The sequence below is a fragment of the Salarias fasciatus genome, chromosome 16, assembly GCF_902148845.1.
Source record: "Salarias fasciatus chromosome 16, fSalaFa1.1, whole genome shotgun sequence".
Classification (NCBI taxonomy): Eukaryota; Metazoa; Chordata; class Actinopteri; order Blenniiformes; family Blenniidae; genus Salarias; species Salarias fasciatus.
This window is the reverse complement of record NC_043760.1, coordinates 6652330-6673098: the sequence shown is the minus strand read 5'-3', so window position 1 is coordinate 6673098 and position 20769 is coordinate 6652330. Positions and strand designations below refer to the sequence as shown.

Sequence of the window (20769 nt, the reverse complement as noted above, 5' to 3'; positions counted from 1 at the left end):
TCTGAAATACAGACCACACAGCAGGTGGAAATGATGGGCAAAGAGAGAGCACAACTATTACGACAAATGTAAATGTACACACATAAATATCTAGGCATGTGGCTATATTCACAATATGTTACAGTCCAACAACATGATGGCAAATTCACATTACATGAAGAATCAACTCTCCAAACTGACGAGTGCATGGTGGGAAATGCGCTTCAGTACGAGCAAGATGGCATATTCTTCAGTTAGTGACAGTGAAAAACGCCATTACTGGTCTGATTAAGTGGAAACGCTGATCACTGCGCTCCGAGTCCAACTGCGCGTCTTTTCGTGAACTTTTCTTTGGCTTCGATGCGCTCACAGGAGAACAAAGAAAAAACATTCTGAACAATATGAAACTTCACCTAACTTTTTTCTCTCCCCATCTACAACTGCTGGATTAAGTTAGCCCGGCCCATCTGGTGCAGCAAATGGCCCAACTCACCAGGGAGCAGGGGAGTGAGAGAGGAGGAGGAGGAGGAGGAGGAGGAGGAAGAGGAGGAGGAGGAGGGGGGGATTGAAAACGGATCAGCAGCCCGAGGATCTCAACACCGCCGCATGTCTCCGCAACAACTGCCGAGAGAGGCCAGGCCGCGTTTACACCCAAACTTATCGGGAGAAGTGAAGGAAACAAAACCCAGAACCGGAACTGGACGGACCGTTACGCACCATGCGAGTGCGCTGATGAACGCGCTCGCCCGCTCGCTCGCGCGTGCACGGCACTGTTTCACGCGCACCTTCCCGGAGAAGATGGATTGTAAGAAAAAGTTAGAGGCGACTTGTGCCCCGCACTGAGCCCTTCCTTCCGTGGGGGAGAGAGAGGGGGAGGAGGGAGCGGGCCGCCGCGCGTCTCCAAAACTTTTCCAAACTCGCTTTCATGGAGTTTCGCGTCCAGTCCGGAGCGGCTCGTTTGCGCGTTTCGATGTCGGCGCCAGCTCTGCTGTAGTTTACGGGAATCGGACTCCTGGCAAAAGAAAAAAAAAAAAAGTTTTCCCCGGAGAGAAAGAAAAGAGAAAAAAGAGTAAAGGAAGAGTGGATCTGGGCAGGAGAACGGAGACGCACGGAAGGTAGGAAGTTTGGTGATGCTGACAGCGGAGCGTCGCTGCAGCTTTTTCTTCACTTTCGCTGGTTTGTTTCCCAAACCGGGCTGTTGTTCGTGGTGTTCCTCCTCTCCTCCTCTCCTCCTGGCCTTGCGTGTCAGCGGCAGATGAGGCTCAGAGCAGCTTCACATCTCATTTGCACTTTGAACCTATCTGACACAGGAATCCAAAAAATTTTCTTCTCCTGCAACTTGATCCATATGGGAAGAGATGTGATCAGAATACTCGGCGCCAATGCTTTTCATAGCTACACACGAAGTGGTTCATTGATTTCTATGAGAGAGCCTCAAAATCTAAACAGTCTTATTTTTTACAGTTAAATTAGGAAATTTAGCCCAAAAGTTCAGAAACAAAAGAAACTTGTAATTACCTCTTTTATGCACTTAAAAAGTAGCACTAAATGTCCAGACAGTCCCTCTTGTCTTCCTTTGGAGCTTCTTGAACCTCTGAATTCTGCAGAAAAGCATCCAGAGGTAGAGGATGCAGCTGCAGCAGCAGCAGGACTGCCGGTGACAGAGCTGTGGGAGATGTGTACTTTCTGCTGAAAGATTCAAAGTTTACTATTTGCTCTGCAGACTGAGCAGTCAACAAACACTTCACGCCTTTGTGGGGGCCCTTTAGCAGCTATATTTGCAGTTGGCTTTTACCCTTATCTAACAGGCTCTGCTAATGATCTGCATACTCATGTGTGCACTTATCAGACCCACTTTTCTGTTGGTTCTTCTGGCCTACATGAGGAGGAAAAGAAAGTGTGTGTTTTGTTGGATTTATTTTCCTCCTCTTATCTGTTTGAAAACCAGTGCTGGGATGATTTAAAAAAAAAAAATTAGCCATGTAAATAAAACAGATCTAGAAAAGTTGGAAAACAGAGTTTATCATTCAAAGATTAATTTGATTGAATAAAAAAAACATCTACAGTCAGTTAAGTTTGTGATGTTTAGAAAGAAAACAGTCAAGCATGTGCATGTTTTCTGCTTCACATGATGACAACGCTGGTCTGGGCTGGGGGGCTGATTTGCATGAGAAGAAAAAAGAAAAAGTTTTAGTGCATTTGTCCATTGTGAGGAATGAAGAGTTCCAACAGTCGGAGCCTACGGAGAGTGAAAGGAGTGAAGAATGGATGAGCCTATTCAGCTCATTCAGCCTCAGTCCGGGGGCTCCGCTCCGCAGCGTTCTGAGACCCTATAGTGACCATGTCACTTTCATCTCCACACTGTGTGTGTGTGTGTGTGTGTGTGTGTGTGTGTGTGTGTGTGTGTGTGTGTGTACGACGAGCCGATGTATGTATGTCTGTGTGTGTGTTGCTGATGTAGTCCCACATTTCCACCCTGGAAGCACTTTATTGAACTGCTTCTCTTTTTCCGAGCCTCTTTCTTTTCTGAAAATGCATAGAAATATACTGAAAAAGGACCCTGTGTGTGTGTGTGTGTGTGTGTGTGTGTGTGTGTGTGTGTGTGTGTGTGTGTGTGTGTGTGTGTGGGGAGGAAGGGGGTGGATTTTTTTTAAGGCAAATACCGATGAAGTCTAGCGTACAGGGACAGAGAGAGAGGGTGAAGAGGGTGAAGTCTGAGTGACTCCAAGGAGGAGGAGGAGGAGGAGGAGGAGGAGGGGCGCCTCCCCACCACCACCACCAACAACAACACTCTCCACCTCCTCCGGCACGACCACCACCACCCACTCCTGCTGAGTAAACTCAAAAGTTGATGTTGGGGGAAATAAAGAGAAAGACCACCGCTCGTCCTCCCCGGACCGCTCGCTCCACTGAGCTCCAGCCCCTCGCTGGACCAGATGAAGCCGTCCAGAGGCCTGTCACACCGGGACGCCGGCCGTACCGGGACGCCGGCCGTCCAGAGGCCTGTCACACCGGGACGCCGGCCGTCCAGAGGCCTGTCGCACCGGGACGCCGGCCGTACAGAGGCCTCGGTGGTTTGGCTGCTCTTCCTCTTTATCCCGAAAGCCTTTCTATCAGCAGACAGCTGAGTAACAGCGCTGGGAACGAGGCCACAGCGTGCAGCTGATCACTGTTACAGCATTACTACTTTTAAAATCACTTTCATGAACTTGAAGTCATTTAAATAGGCATGAACTTTAAAATCTAGCTGTATGCATGTTGGTATTTCATCTGCTCACATCCAGACTGTAGAGCATCTTCCTGCCGTCAAATCAGGGGCTCTCAAAATGTGGGGCGATGGTATTTTTGACATGATAGATCCAGAGTTTAAACCACAGTTCAGCATTAAATGAGACACTTTGTTTGAATTTACTGAATTTATGATTAAATCCAACATTTGATCAGACCATTTAGTATCAAAACCACGTTTTGAACAATAGTTCACTATAAAAATCAAACATTCTTTGTAGTTTTCCAATTAAACCCTAAATGTAGTCACTCCTTTTCCTAAGTAGGAGAATTTAAACAAAGTTCACTATTAAGTTCAGCATTTTCCTGTAGTTATCTATTTTACCCTACATTTCATTACACGTATTACTGGTAAACCTGGTATATTAACCAGGCTGACCATCAAACAACATTTGATCACACATTTTACCAGCAAGACAAGTTTTCTCCACAAAGCCTTCATTAGGTTACTGTTTAATCTCAGCAGTTCACCACGGTGAGATGGTGGGAAGAGCTTTTCATTTAGGATCACTTTGATATTTGAGCATGCGATTTCCATGCAAAAGTCATTTTGGACAAGAAAATAACGTTGACTTAAAATTCTGCCACATTGACTCAAGACAATTTTTAAATGAGAGTCTTAATTATTCATGAAACGATTTGGAGAAAAGCAAGAAAAAAAAATCACAAACTTGATTCAGTTGTATTGAATGGTAGTAAAATGGATTTGAATGTCTCCTCTGCTCTGGGATGGGAGGCCCACAGAGAGTGTGTGTGTGTGTTGTAGACTGAAACACACCCGTGCAGGAATGAATTGATTAGATTTAATTTAATGGCCATTTAACAGCAGTTGAGGCTGTAAAAGGCAGCTATGAGTCGAGTGCCAGCAGCTCTCCTGCACTTGACATGGAGGAAAAATGTGGCCGCTCACATTCATGTGTAGAGCCCTTCACCGGATCCCGGCTGCTGGCGTGGAGGCAGCGGCGCGGGACAATCCCCCCTTGTTTTAACCCCTGTTGTTTCTCTCTCCCGGCCGGGTCCCGTTCATTCTCCCTCAAGTGGGCGAGGTTAAACCGGCTGGACGTGCGGCGATGAGCGGGCGCCGCCGCCCCGGCACAGACGCCAGGCCAGCGCTGGATTGTTTTACACACACTCACACGGCTTCTGGAAACACGTGTTGGTGGGAAACACAGCAGAGGCTGACGTGCATTTAACAAACCGTTTAAATGGCTTTTCAGTAAGACAGAAGCATCAATCAGTGCAGACTGCAGCGCTGTTTGAGGTCTACGTGCTTCGACCGCCTCAATATCCCAGAAACAAAAGCAGAAGTTGAACAGATTCGCCTTTTATACAGTGTTCCCAGCATGATGCACCGTGTGTCAGCAGTGATGGAGGGTGTAAAGATCCGACTCCTGCATCTCGGGCCAAACTGTTCCCACTCCTGATGAGTCTGAAATGACTCATCGGAAACTCAGTTTCCCCCCAAAAGCGACTTCGCAGTAACATCATCATTGTCTGTGGACTCACAAAAGGAACAATGGCGACTGCAGCTCGGAGGTCTTGTGTGGAAACCCGGCCCAGGTCAGCAGAGGTCACTTGGTTTTTTTAAGGAGGGGGAGATGCTGGAACTAATTTCATTATCTGAAAACATGATAAAGTCTCAAGATAATGGAAAGTGAGAGGATTTTTTTTTCTTTTTTTACACTCCATTTGAAGAAAAGAATAAATATGAGCAAAAATATTTATCACATGAAAAAATGAAGCATCAACTGCAGAGGAAGTAACTGGAACTGGAGCACTAATGACAACAGAACAATCGATTGGTGTTAACTAAAAGAAAAAGAAAAGAAAAATCCCACTAATCTATCCTGAACTATTCTGTGACCAATTTTTATTGCATATGTTGCTCATGTTGATGGTTTCAAGCTTCACTAAAACTAATTATTGGTTTTTCTCGAGAATGTAACCCTAACTTGAACCAAACGTTGTTCTCCCCTGACAGTTTCACCATAACCTCAACAATTTTCAGTTTCCTGTTATAGTCTTACAACAGCCTGAACCAGATTTTTGGCCTATCCTGTTTGTCTCACCCCTTGTTTTTTTGCCTGAACAGCCTTTGTGGCTGCCATCATTTTTATTTGTTGTCATTTTAAAGATTGTTTAAATTAGTTCAACAATCAAATGAAACCATTGAATTTGATCTCAGCATTGATTGAAAAAAAAAAAACACGTTTCAAGATGGGAACTTCCATCCTTCAGCAGATTATTTTAAAAAAAGACATATTTGGGACGAATAGTTGGGTTTGTAAGGCGCAGGGTGGCAGGACTCCTGATTGCACCTGACCTCTGGACAACAGGAATATCGGCTGTTTGATACCGCCACACAGGGGGATTATGACTTCCCCTCACTGTATCATTATCACTTCCTCATCAAACACCCAGCAGCCTTTCTGTGTGTAGCTCTGATAGACCAACACAGACTGACAGACAATGGCGTATTGTCTGCCATGTTTGCCGCCGGCCCTAATCGGATGCAGAGGCTGGGCCCGGGGTCCAGGCAGGGGCCACGGGCAACAAAATGCAGCCGTCATACAGAGGGAGGAGGAGGAGGAGGAGGAGGAGGGGGAGTCAGGTCTGTTTGTGCTCGTGACTCTGGGGTTTGTGTTGGGGAAGGGGAGAGGGTTTGTAAGTTATGATTTACACCGGGGGCCTCCGTCGCTCCGAGTCTGTTCAGCCTCCAGGGCAGATCCGCTGGGCTCTTTCTCTCACGTTTCCATAAGATGGAAATATTAGATTCCACAGCGTGCTGATTCAGCGCCAGGCCACAGTCTCCTCTTAGATAGAAGCCCGAGACAAGCGAGTCGAGCCTGGATATAGACACATGTGGTTGTCTTTAGCAGCTCGCTCTGAAGCCATCCCCCCCTCCTCCCTAACATGGCTGTTGCCTCCATCATCTCCGCTCTCTGTTCCTCCCTCCTGTCTCCCCCTTGGCTCTTGTCCAAAGCGAAGTTTACTCATGTTTTGTAATCAGCTCATTAGAGGGAAAGCGGGACGAGGAACGCGGCGGTTGCTCGTATTTGCGTTCGGCCGTTTCACACGCGAGGCTTTGTGCCGTCGGGCTGCTCCCGGAGTGAACCCGGCGATTTCAAAAGGTGAAAGCAGTGAAGATCGCAGGAAGTCCACACTGGTTCATCAGCAGGCCTCACACTGCTGGGCCTGCAGATTGAGGAGCGTGAAAGACTTGTTGCATGGTGACGTGGTGGCATTACCACCTGAGCACCACACGCAGTTACAAATACAGTTCTGATATAAACAAGCACAACCAGGTTGTGGTCTTCAACTCGCAGCTTCTGCACCTCTTTTAGCCAACATTTGTGTGTTGACAGCCATGCAACTTATGACACACTTATTCCAGGAGTTGGTGCAACGTTCTAGCCTCGTGAACCAGACCCGCTCACTCCTCATCCACATTTGGATTTGGAGTTGGGCTCAGTCTGGATAGGCGCCCATTGAAACTTCTTGCAGGGGGCGTCGGTTACTCCATTGACTGACAGCGTACTTCAGCCAATCAGCGCTTCAAAACAAATACGTCATCAAAATGTGTTCGCTTCTCTAAGGGTTAGCATTAGCTCATTAGCTCTAGCTTCCCTACACGCAAAGACAAGCGAAAACGTCTTTTCCTGTTAGAAACTCACCAGGCGCAGACTCTTGCTTGATTGTTGTAATACTTGGTATTTTGGCTATAACTTTACTGATTGCAGCTTTCAGACGATGGTTAAAGTTAAAGTCCATCATCTCCGCTACGCGCAGCGATAGCGTCACTTCCGGTTTAGCCACCGGAATTCGCCAAAAAAAATTTGAAAACAAAAAGTGGCAACGCTGATTGGCTCGGCCATTTCAGACCGACTGAAATCCCCCTCTATGGGCTCCTACCCAGACTGAGCTCAACTCCAAAATCCAAACGGATGAGGAGTGGGCGGGGCTGGTTTACAAGGCAAGCAACGTTCATGAACCATATGCATATTACTAATTTACTGTGATTCCAAGTGACAATGAATGAATGAATGAATGAATTTATTTCGAGATACAAAAATACAAAATAAATTAAGAATGTACTGTACAATATTCCATACAAAAGAGCCACATGTCATTATTGTTTGTCAGGCTTGTTGCTCATTGAGAGAATTCCTACAATCGTCATCTGTGCCCTCCCAAATCAAAATTGCATATTTATATTAGAATCATGTGAACCAAGAGTGAGTTCAACCACCCTCTAGCTTGGAAAGCGTGGTTATTACTCGTTTAGATTATAGATGCACTTTATACACTTCGGATAACGTGCAGATAATTGTATTTACCGCTAACTGTCAGGATTTAAAGACAATGTGACAAAAAATCCTCCTTCATGAAGTCGACTTGGTCAAACATCTTAGAAAACATTCAGCCCCGTATCAAAATCATTTCATCTGTTCTTTTTGTCTCCGTGACCGGTCTGACTTGTCGAAACAGTCCAGTTGACTTGATTTAGCGACTTTGAGATACTTTCCACTTCAATAAATGAGAATATGCAGACGTTTAGGTTTTACCGTCTGTAACAGGGATAAACTACTTTGATCATAATGATTGTCACAACGCTTCCATTCTATGCACGAGGGCCAAATTGTAGCAAATTTCTTACTAAATTATGATAGTTGTGAAACATTTAATGTAAATAGCAAACAAATTCAATTAAGTTTATGGAATGGAAATATGTGCATTTTATCATTTGCATGCAAAAATGTATTGACTAAGAATAAGAATGAATCAAATGTGGTCAGTTCGCCACCTTCTTCATATCATTACATTATCCCACTGCTCGCCGGGCCTGCTTTATGAGTTTCAGCAGTGGTTGTTGCAGTTGAAGCAAAATCTCACCTGGAAATGTGCTTTGGCAGCAGCTACAGATTCATCCTCAGCAAGCAGGCGTGCAGACGCATAACTTTAAGGAGAGGGAGTCCCTTTCTGTCGCCAAAGGCCAGAGATCGGACCGGGAAGCGGCAGCAGCTGGTGTGAACAGGTCAGCCACGTGCAGCCACAGACACACTCAACACTTATCACATCCACAGGCGCTTTGAAATCACCAAAACAACTCTGCAGTTTCCCCACAGTGCAGCAGGTTGACCAGCTTTGAGTTGGCCAACTTTTTCTCTCTCCAACTTATCAGTGCGATCTATAACGCACACAAATACACACAATGCCGGCATGGCTTAAGTAGCCGCCGAGCTTATTGACAGCTGAGGCAGTTGAGAGTGAGTGCTAACAACACATTTAGGGTGAATGACCCGGGCCAAATGCTTCAGAGAGGAAGCCGACTCCACTTTGCTGTTTGCAATGTGGCACCGGCGACAGCTGAGGCTGTAACGCACAAACACACACCTCCATTATAAAGCTGCAGAGCGGACTTTGTGGTATTCATTCAGCTGTGACTCCAAAGTGTGTAAACACTATTGGTTGACATTCAAAATTATATATGCAATGATTTAATAGTTAAATCATTTAAAGTGGTTCAATGTATATGGAAACATTTTTAACCTATTGGGATTATATAGAATTTTTTTTTTTGAAAGTTACAGTGAAGTGACGCTTTTAAAAATAACATTGACTTCATGAATATATACAAACCTCCCCTTTCCTGTCTAAAAAAAGCAATAGAAACCTGGTGGATACAATACAAAGAACCTGTAGAATCTATGTGGAATCAGCCAACATTTGTTTTGAGGCGGCTGTAGTGATCAGAACAGGGACATTGTGACGTGTTGGGAGGAGAATGTGCCGGATGGATGGAGGGGTTGAACACAAGACTTTATTTTCCAAGAGATTTGAATCTGAGCAAGTGAGGAGAGGGCCGATCACATATTGTGAAACATGCTGTGGTTTTCATTTGAACTTGGTTCTCAGCTTTGTTGCAGGAACATAAATCAACAAGCAGGCCAATTTGTGTAATCTTGAGGAAAACATCTCCACTCTTAAGTGTTTCGGTGTGACAACATGCTGGTCCCGCAGACGATGGCTTAAGAGAGCGAGTGAAAAATAACCAACTTTCATCTGATCTGCCATGAAAATCCTTTTCAAGATTTTGAAGAACTCTATTTTGGTAAATAGTAAATGGATTTCTCCACTTTTCCACCACTAACCTTACATTGGAAATCACATTCACCCTTTCACGATGAAATCAGCTGCCATGCAAGAGGCTCAGTCCGTCCACTGGGAGCAGTTTGGGGTTCAATGTCTTGCTGAAGGACACTTTGGCACGTGGACAGACAGGGAATAACACCTGCAACCTTCCGATTGAGAGACGACCCCCCTCTTCATTTCATGTGAATTATTATTTTGTGAACTTTTTGGTGACTCTTCAGGACAGATGGTGCTGCAGTGGTTTGTACTCCTACTTCACAATGAGTGAGGCTGGTTTGAGATTGGGCTCCTGTCTTTCTGTGCAGAGTTTGCATGTTATTCCAGTGCATGTGTCAGGTTTACCGAGATATGCTCGTTTAATGCTGAAGTGTCGGGATGCATTGATACGAGTGGAGGGTACTGCGTCTGGCACTGCACAGAGCACTTCGCCTCATAAAAAGATCCCTGATACAACCCAGCAGGTACTTCCTGTCATGTGGCAGCAACGCAACCTGAAAGTACGTGAGAGAGGACGGGCCATGTCACAGAACAGACTAGGGGAGGAGGAGGAGGATAGTTCGTACAACACCAGCAACTTAACCACCAGAGACATTTGAACCAGCAGAATTAGCCTGATTTGTTTGACTGCTCAGTGGATCTGTTAGCACCGAGCCATGCTACATGCTACATGCTACATGCTGAAGAGCGTCGGGCTCAGGGACCCTGAACAGGTCAGCAGGCCAACTCAAGGCTGAGTCAGTCACACATTCTCACATTCACACCCATGTGAAATTTAGAAGCCAGTCACCACAGAAAGACTCTGTCATTACTCAATTAAAGAAAGAAAAAGAAAGCAAATACAGTATATTATGTAAATTAAAAGATATGCTCAAAGGTGTGTCGGAGTTGTTAGTTTTTCGGGAGAGCAGTCCAGCCATACAGGCTGACGGCTGAAACGTCTTGACAGCCGTGGAGTGGATTGCTGTGAAAATGCCGTGTTCCCCTCAGGATGAATGGATGAAGGATGATGAACACTGACATGCACCTGACTTTTTTTTTTCTTCTCCTTTCGCATAGTTTAATGTTGAAACGCTCACTTTGCATTCCTGAACGTTGCAGTTGTCTTTCAGGGGGTGTGAGGATGACGAATGCCTGTAGAGGAAGCATAGCTTTCTGTTCAGCGGGACCGGGGGGACTCCCGTTTTCACCGTCCGTCGGCGTTGAGACAGAAAAAAAAAAAAGATTCACATGTGTAGAGTTATCCCCTGCTGGGGACGATGTACTATATGGGCCATGAGGTCCACATCTGTTTTCTGTTGTTTGAAGGAGACAAAGAGATCAACCACAGGATATTGCCTTTACTAGGTGGAAAGGTCGGGTTCAGGGGTGGGGTAAGAACTCATCCACAGGGCTTTCCTCCACTGTTTTAGATGCCTTTTATATTACATCAGTTGTTAGCTTCTCATTGCTCTCGATCTTCTGCCATTCACTGGACGGTCGGGCTCTGACAGGGGATTTCAATCCTCAAGTGCCGCATGTAGACTGAGAAGTTTGGAACGGTGAAGAGATTCCTTAAAAACTGGAATTTGGCGGAGGAAGTAGTTTAAAAATGTCCAGATTTTTACAGCTGTGATTGAAAACAGGACTTTTACATGCAGTGTATGAAATCTTTAGTTCATTTTCCTGAATCGACCTTTAGAGGAGGAATCCCACCGAGGGTCCCTCCCCCTGTGGAAGACCTGCCCCCCTGCTGTGAGGAGGCACATTGGGGTAATGCTCTCCTTCCCGCTTGACTGACCGGGATCTATACATGTGTGGCAGCCTGTAGTGATGTTGTTTCAACCTCTGAATCGGACTAATGGATAATGTGCTGCTGTCAGGGGCCTCTCTCAGTCTACCTCCTGACCTTTCAGACCTGAGCTTCAAATCCTCACCGGGATCTCCCTCCACAGACAAGTGATTCACCCGCCGAGAATGCGCCTGTCCTCGCCTTAACTTGTCCTCCCCTCTGAAGTCTCTGAAGCTCGCCGTCCGTCCATTCCGTTGTATCGTCTGTCAACAAAAACATTCTCCGTCTGATATGGGATGTTCTGCACTGATAGCGCAGATTTATGCCACAACACATCAAAGCCGCGGGACCTTCTGAACCGGAACAGTTCTGGGTCTTTGGAAAATGTACAAATGTTCAATTCATCTGCACGTCGCAGGACGTTCAAACATTGGTCGTACATTTTTTTTCCACTTTCAAGTGCACGGCACTCTTGTTGGAAGAATCTTGGGAGTTGAGCATCTTTTTGAAACTTCGACACACTAATGAGGCAGTTAGAAGGACCAGTCTGACTCTTTAAGCGTCTGTGGCTCAGGCGCTAAACTGAATTATTTTCCAATCCTGACAGCATCGGTTCAAGTCCCACTTATGTTACTTATATTTGTTTAATTGAAAAAAAAAAAAAAAACATATATGTAGAATTGACTTTAGCCTGAACATTGCAGACAAGTGTATTTAGCATTTGCAATGGTAAATACTAAAATGACATCAATACATGCACTTCTTAAGAGAAAAAATTTAAATGTTAAAATGTAAATAAACTGTAAGATAATAAATACACTTAAATTATAAACATGGGACGCATCGATACTACTTTTTTCAAGCATGAATACAAGTACAGGTACTAACCAAGTACTTAAGTCTCAATTTCATGCTGAGTAGTTAAACTAATGAGCGACAGCGAGCTAACTCTGCTGCTCTAAACGTCTCGTGGTTAAGATGCTGTGGTACCAATTATCTTTCTCCTCCTGTTGATATTTTGACATTTGACAGACATATTCCATGACAAATACCGTAAAGTTCTCCATAGCAGTAAGAATTTGCTACATAAGTGAAGTCCATTTACTGTTTTCACAATATAGCCAGTAAATCCCACACATTTACCTTTCAAAACCATGTTGGAGCTGTGAGACTGAACAGAAACAAGAGCAATGTATGCAAACCAATAGCTTCAGGTGTGGAGAGATGAAGCTGTTCGGTGGCCATTAATGACCAGTACTTCCCAACAAGTGAAAAAAACATCTGGGCTTACAACTACGCCTAAACAACATGTACAACTTGGAGGAAACCTGAACTTTTAGCCAGCCCAACGACTTTTCCCTCACATCTCCATGAACAGAAGTGTCTGCATGTCTCACCTAACAGAAATGTAGTGGTTATTACAGAAAGTCCTGGAGGGCGCTGGCAGCTTGGCTCAGTTTCAGCTGTGGCAAACTAAAAGTGAAAGTTTAGAATGTGGTTAAAAGAAAAAAATAATCTTTGCTTCAGCAGCCGAGACTTAAACTGAGCTTCAGTCTGCAGGAGGAAATGAACTGCAGGGATCGTTTGGCGAAGTAAATGAAAGGTTCCTCGTGCGGCTGCTGCAGTGTTGCAGAAAAGTCTGTCCAAAGCGGTTAAGCTCCAGACATGTGGGGGCAAAAACTGCTCTTTTTTTTTTTCGGCTTGTATAATGCGAGGACACTACGGAGTCGGACATATTGGAGTCACAACTGAAGCTCAGTGAAAGAAAAAGCTTGTGTGAAACTTGTCACCCCGACCTCCCCGCGCCCTCACACCTGTCCGCCGGTAAATTAGACCTGTCGGGGGCAAACGCTCAGCTCGGGGCACCGGGGAGTTTTAGCACGGACTGGACGGGTTGTCAGTTCATTTCATGATTATTCTACTTGAATAACTGCCCCTATCAGAACAACCGACGGCTTATTTTAAACACGTATTCAGGAGGCATGCGATGGTCTGAAGTTGCATCTTTCCAGGTTAAGTAATGAAGAGATAAAGTGAGGGAAATCCAAGCTGCGCTTTGTCTTGGCTTTTTAGTAATTGGTCTTCAAATGATAGTTTACAGACACTTTTTCAATGAACATTGTTTTTGTGATTTTAACATTTCACCCTATTGAACACAACTGAGTGTGAAACTGTAGATCTCCCCGACACTGAGGCCCAACGACCTTCGCTGCTTTTTCTTCAGCACGTTATGAATGTTGTGAATGTGACAAAATCAAAATTTAAAGTCCTATTAAAAACAGGAATTGCTTGTTTTTGTTATGGTTAAATATTCAGTCCCTCCAATGGCTATCATTGATTTGTTCACTCATTACCAAAATTTGTCAAGCTGAGGACGATATGCCTAAAAATAATACCTTGATATTTTTTCAAAATGGTGACACACGATATGAACATTTTCCTTTACTTTTCTTTAAATAAAGTTGAAACATAAAATTCTGGGCCAAGTTACTAACAACCTGCAACACAGGCACTTTTAACCACCAGCTGCAAAAATTAAACTTGAATTCACCAGATAATGGTGGGAAAAAAAGTGGCATGGCAAAAAAACCCCAAAACAAAACAAAAAAAACAAAAAACAATTAAAGTTTGTAGGGTTTCAGCTAGTTGTGAAAAACTCATTCATCAGACATTTGAAAACTGTCGCACATTGTTTGATCACTACTAATCAGATATGTCCAAATTTTTACAAATGAGACTCCTTCAGAGCAAAGACTCCATGTTTAAACAGTGTGACAGTGTGTCGTGTGGTTGTTTGTCCAGTTTACAACAGTGTGTGTGCTCATGGGTACTTGGTAAACATGCAAAAGAAACTTTATGTGACTGAGGGCAACACCATATCAACAACAATACATCCAAGAAATGGATCACAGCAGAGATGCCTCAGCAGCCATAAATCTAACATCCAAGAGGAAGAACTAGACCACAACCAATCACGAATGCGAGATCCACAGTTAATCAGCCAATGTCAAATAAATTCTCTGCAACAAGTGGGACAAAGAGCAAGATTCACACGCACATAACAACAGGGTTTCTGTCCAACGCCACACAGATAACTCAACGTGTGCACGCTCAGCCATGTAATCGTTTGCACATCGTACTATTGTATGCAAGTGTTGCACTGTAACACAGCAGAAACAAACACCTGCACCTCAAGGCTGGGTGCATCAACAAAACCAAACATAAGAACGTAGAAAAAGTCCTACCTTTTGTTGTCACAGTGTTTCCAAGAATATTCGGAAATATGTCATGTTTGGTCCCAGTCCTCTTTCTCACTCCACAGTGTGTACTCTGATCCAGTCAGCCCTCGAAAACAACATCAGAGACAAATTTAATGCTCAAAATTTATAAAAGAACTAACAGATGTATTTCACTCTGCAAACATTAACAGTACTGCAAAAAGTTTAACATTGGTGCCATTTTCAGCCTCTTTCTCCACGTTTCCCCATCATCTTACCTGGTAGTTGAAAACTTTTGTTTCAGACAAAACCTCCAAGTTAGTTTTAAATAGTAATCACATGATGAATGTAGAGTCTTCTGTAATCATTTCCTGAAGCTTTTTGCTGTAATGACATTTGTGATGCTGGAGTCATGTGTGGATTGATCCAAAGAAACTAGTCCCCACTGGTTACTAAATCTGATGTTACAGGATCAACTCATGATTAAATCAACTTCTGCATGTAAGCTAATTATTTTGAAGATGTTCTTCTTTTCTATTCGAGAAGAAACGTACTACATAACTTGCCAGACTTTTTTTCTGAGGTTGTTTAAAGGAACTACTTTTTCTTCCGCCTGTTGCTGTGAAGGTGTACTGAGGCTGATTAGCTACAGGTGTGCCTAATTAGCATTCATGGTGCATTCAGTGACAACTGGGAAAAGGGAAAACTCTTAATTTCTGAAGTTTACAGGAAAAAAAATGTGATGACTCTCAACAGAACATAATTTTTCAGAGACTCCACTCTTAGAATTACACTTGAAAATTACATAGAAGAGCTGGGAGGGTGTTTTTGTCTGAATCATCGCCACATTTATTCGTCGGGGGAAAAGATCTTCAACAACAACGAAAATGACCCACTGGTTTGCTATTTATGTAAATTGTAACTAAGAACAAATTGCCATATTGCATTTTCTTGGTTATATTGTACTGTTTTTGTTTGTTTGTTACATTTTTTTCATTTGCACTGTGCAGCTTTCTGCCACATTGTATGTTAATAGAGGCCTTTTATTCTATTCTAATTCACTACAGTATTGTTTGCCTTTTAAACAATGCAGTAACTAAGAAACAGTTTAAACATTAAAAAATGGCAACTAGTTTTTCAAACGTGTTCTTTACTTATACAGATTTAAAGCTTGCAAAACCACTTTCATCGTGGTTAAGGACTTAAAGTTGATGCAAGCAATACTTTTATTGCAAAGCTTTTTAAGTATTTCACTCCAAAATGTGCACATTTTTGACTGTTTTCAGAGTGTTTTCTGAATTGAACAGTCTCATATTAATTGGCAGAATCTCAGTTTCTTCACTCACTACTGGGTTGGAAGAATATTAAACTAAATATTCTAAATTGAAGCAACAAGTGTCCTGTTAAAGTTTCATTGTGGAAAAAGTTGACAGTTCACCACTTTTTTCCTTCTGAAGCTAAATAGATTAGATTAGGAATTGACTGAAATCCACCATTTTCCAGAATTCTGAATCATACTTAGAAAAAGGAATTAGCAGTGAAATATATAAACAATGTGAAGTATATACAAAGTGTTGCTGAAATGTTTCAGGAACAATAAATTAAGTCGGTTAAGTGAGCTAATGCTTGGAGTCGCTCCCCTTTTAGTCACTGCAGGAAATCTGCAAATCAAACGGTGTCAGAAGCAGCTTTTAAACTTCACCAGTTCTCCAAAACATCATGGCGCCTGTGATTGAGAGCCAGAAATATGTAAAACAAAAGCATATTTTGGCTTTTGGTGGTTGTTATTTGAGTCCCGGCATCGGAAACCTGAGCGGAGGGGTCTGCAGGTGGCATCGGGGCAGCGGACCCCCGCCGTCCTCCTCCCTGAGCCGCTGCCAAGCGAGCAGAGTGTGGGACAGCAGTTGGTGGGGCGCTTGTGAAATGTGTGTGTATGCGCGCGCGCGTGTGTATGTGTGTGTGTGTGTGTGTGTGTGTGTGTTTGCTGCCAGGAAAGAGAGCCTACCAGCATAAGGATTGCATTCAATGAAAGATAGGACGGAAGAAAGTAAGAAGAGCAAAGCCTGGAAATCTTCAAAATGAGAGGGCCTCTTTTGATGTGTGTTTGCATTCCTTTCAGTGTTGGTGAAAGGGGAGCTGTTGAACGGTAGTGGAGGAGAGGAACACTTGAAACTGAACGAGGCGCTAAGAAAAACACACACCGGGTCTCATAACAAAAGTCCTGCCAGTCCGAGATGGAGGGGGAGGTGGAAGGTAAAAGAACAGAAAGAAGTCCGCAGAAAAGAAAAGATGAAGTTTGACCTAAAAAAAAGAAAAAAAAAAAAAGAAAAATGTAAACACAGTGAGATAATTAGCCAACTGAAGTCTGAGCGTCTTTGTTTTTTCCCCCATTCATGCAGTTTAGTGGCAGGATGCTGTGGAACTTTCTGACTTTCTCATGATTTCAGGCTGACCTCAGCAGCAGAAAGTATAACGTCGCTTCTCACCATTACCTCAGTCCGTTTCCGGTGCCTCCTGTGGTGAAGTGGCAAGTCTGGACAGTTCGTTACAGCTCCAGCGCCGGCAGAGGAAAATTAAGATGCACGATCTCTGGTACTCTGTTCGCCTCCACTGCTCAGGCTTTTTTATACATCTTGAATCATGAAAACAACCTGACTACCAGAAAGGAAATTGTTAAAGTGTCCTCAGTGCGATTAAAACATGTTCTGCAGAATCAATGTTTTTAACATCTCTCGCTATAACAAAAAGTCCAGTTTGGCATTTGTTGCAGAATGAAACAAAACAATTTGTGTCTGAATGTAAAGAACACAATCATCTTTGGCCAATCTTTTTACATTATTTGAAAAAAATAAATGACGGAAATGTTAGACAGTTCTGTAGCTGTTTCCTGAGAAATGTTGGCTAGATAGGATAGATTGAGGTAGGCCTGGGTGATAAAACGAAAGCGATAATTATTGAAATATAATTTTTGTCAATAGAAATAATAAACACGTTTGATAAAAGTCGATAGATTTAAACTGTAATTACACCACCCAAACACCAGAGAAAGGGGGGCGCTAATGCGACATGAACGCTAGTTCTCGACCAACATTCATGCGAAGAAGAAGGTGAGGAGGACCAGAGCGGCTGGCACAGAGCATGAAAGCTAAAGGACAACACCACAGCCAAAATGAGCGATGATGCGACGGAGGATTACACCGAGCCGACCCACTCAACGCATGCTGAAAGAATCGTAGACAAGAGAGGCCCCTCATCTTCAGTTGTTTGGTGGTATTTTGATTTTAGCCGAGCGATGCCGAGCAGTGCGCTGCTCACACGGAGTGTCGAAGCGGCACAGAGCGGGGCGGCGCTGCCGCTCTGCAGCGCTCACTCGTAGCGGAGCGTCCAGCTCAATCGATTGAGCGCAACTGCTAATATTAGCCGCAAACGTTTAGCTATTATACTATAATGTTTTTCATGTTCGTTGTCCGGGTGCTGCAGAATTTAGCGTGGGCGGGGCGCCCGGACTGAAAAGATCTGGCGTAAACCCTGAGTGTTGAGCCCAAGCAGCAACAAAGCCTCATTACAGCATGTTTTTCGGCACCGTGCAATGTTCTGCATTTTAACTTTTAGTTTTGTGCAATGTTCCTCATATTTGTGAAATGCTGTGTAGTAGTTTGTCATTTTCTGACATTAAAGACGGGCTAAATTACAAAAGCAGCATCTGGTTTTGTCAACTTTCACTCATGGTCAAGAATCAGCCTTCAAATTTGAAAGAACAAATGATTTGACAATTATCGTGATAATTATCGATATCGACTGATAAGAAAATTTATATCGTGATAACATTTTTTGTCATATCACCCAGGCCTAGATTGAGGTAAAAGAGAACTATAGGCTATGCTGTTCCAGCATGAGAGAAGCTTTTCTTTTCGTTGCCACATGAGAAACTGTGTATTCTGACACTTTTCAGTCAGATCCAGCATTAACCTTCACAGCTCATCCATCGAATCAGACCTCCCTGAACAGTCTTTATCCTCAACACAGCAGTTTTAGAGATGCTCAGTCAAAAGGAAATTAATATTTGATCTTTTCTATTCTTGCACAAATCCTCCCGCTTCAAACACGCAAAATGAAAATCTGTGGTGGTTTTAATATAAAAAAAAAAAACCCAAAACAATTACAAGAAGCACCTAAGATGCTGATCACTGAGCTTTCAAATTAGTTTCAAATTACTTCATTCACGCTGTAATTTTTCAATCGTTTTTATTCAAAGTTTGGAAATGAATCACCGATGCCAGTTCCATGTGTCGTTTGATTGATGATATAAATGAAAAATATTAAAAGACGCCCAAACAGCAGTGCATCCCTCGGCGCCGTCGGTCTGATTTGTGTCTCAGGCGTAATTCGGTCACATATTAATCTAATGGTCTGGTGTCTCATGCGTCTGTTTTTTTTTGTGGGGGGTAAATCCTGGGCTCTGAAGTCTCTGGGCTTTGTGGTCACATGGCAGCGGAGGGGCGGGGTAAGGAGCCCCTTTACCCCGTCCGGGCCGCTGTGGGCTGCTCAACCAACCAGAAGATGAGAAAAGAAGTGCGCCCTTGTTGTTTGTTCGCCTTTGGCCCCCGCCATCTGTCCGCTCGGTTCCTGACACCTGTACCGGCCCGTCAGAGCCGGGCTTCCCTGTCAACGTGGGCCTGGTCTGTCGGGGAGGCATGGTGGAAGCAGGGAGGGTGGAGAGCAACGCCGCTGCTCCACATGGTCCAGGGCTGAGCGGCTGAGGGTGAAGTCTGGGACACTTTCTGGAAAACATACTAAAAATGAAGCTTTTTATTGACATTGGTTTCAGATAAAAACCTGCACCTGCTTTTTTTCTTCTCCTCTACATAATTTCTACATAAATGACCTTCGCAGGTGCTCGTTTCCAAACCGAACATTGGCTCAGGGTTCAGAGGCGATTGGAAAGCAAATAGTTGGCACGGCGTAAAAGCATGGAAACAGCTATTAATGTGGTGCCAGATGTTTACACAATTATATAATTCCTGAGCTCACAGTGTGACATTTTAGAACAGAAGAAAATCTTGAGCAAAGAAAGACTTAACCAAAAAAGAATCTATTCTGTGCCAAAATATATATATATTTATGTTTGAAACTATCCACACAAAGGCACAGTCCTGGTGTTTTTCATTCACTGTCCTGAAGATCTCCCCTCTTTGTGGCCTCCACGGCTTTCTCACTCGCGTTCAGCTCTAAGTTCAACTAGTTTGACACAGAATTTCAAGCCCACTTATGGAAATATGTAAATCCTGTCAGGAAGAGTTTTCTGAGACTTAGAAGGATCTTCAGTGGTGAGCTCGGCCACTTTTTGGCTTGATAATAAAAGGAAGCAGATGCAGCCTAAACCTGTTAGCCGCCCACCTCTAATCGGCTTACACTGGCTCAATGACAGGCGACTGGCACCTCGGAAGGGTCACAGGCACGGTTGTGTGAGTGAACGCAGATCACAGCGAAGGATGACATGTTGGAAATCCACATGGAACCAAAAACAACCCTTCACACTTTGGACTAGCAGCAACCTGAACATCCAGTGACCAGGAGGTATCATCCCCAGCATTCCTACGACACACACCGTCCACTGCGACAGTGTGCCACAATAAGCTCTTGTCTTTTTTTTTTGGGTCTTTCTTGCAGCCTAAAATGACTTTTGTTTGCAAGAGTTTCAGGGTATTTTTGTCGTTTGGAATCAAGTCAATCAGAAACATGTTTAGTTTATAAGATTTGGAAGAGAAAACTTATTTCTCCTTCACGCCTTCAGTAAGTTTTAATCCACCGACGTCCCATTGCTGCGAGCAGGTGTGAGGAAAGGACTGGCGTGCCTCATTTAGATGACCCAAGGCGCTCGTTCGTTGTCATAAAACACGGCTGTGAAGGTTTTCAGACCATCACGCCGTTTCTTTCTCCTCGCACTTGTGAAAGAGTCAAGTCACCCCCGCTGATTGCGTGCAGTTGTTGGGCCTCGGCGTAACGTCGTCTCAGCAGCCCGTCGGGGCCGACGCGACGTTTTCCCACCGGTGTTTGGGAGCAGGTGGGAAAGCGACGAGCGCGGTCTGGAATGACTTGTTCCCTTTGAGGCCGGGCGGGTGGAGCGCGGCGAGGCGGGTGGGGTGGACGGGAGCACCGGCTCTTGTTTGCTCTCAACACAGGATGATCTTGTCGGTCCCACCAAGTCAAACAAGTGGCATGTGGCCGAGCCATTGAGGGGGTATTTACTCGGCGTGCGCGGTTCAGACCTCAGTGCAGAGCGCCGCTGGCTCGTACAGTGGGAACAGGAGAGGCTCTGTGGACTGAGAAGTTTGTGTGCGTGTTGAGGGTCTGGCCTGACAT

At 44.2% G+C, this 20769-nt stretch overlaps 1 protein-coding gene across 1 annotated transcript in view; it reads left to right on the top strand.

The window, feature by feature from the left end:
* The first annotated feature begins 550 nt into the window (after nucleotides 1-550).
* gli2a (GLI family zinc finger 2a) overlaps nucleotides 551-20769 on the top strand; it is an 89063-nt gene continuing 68844 nt past the window's right edge. The window contains exon 1 of the mRNA XM_030112123.1: nucleotides 551-1094. The gene's annotated coding sequence lies outside the window, so the exon portion shown is untranslated. The remainder of the gene's footprint in view (nucleotides 1095-20769) is intronic.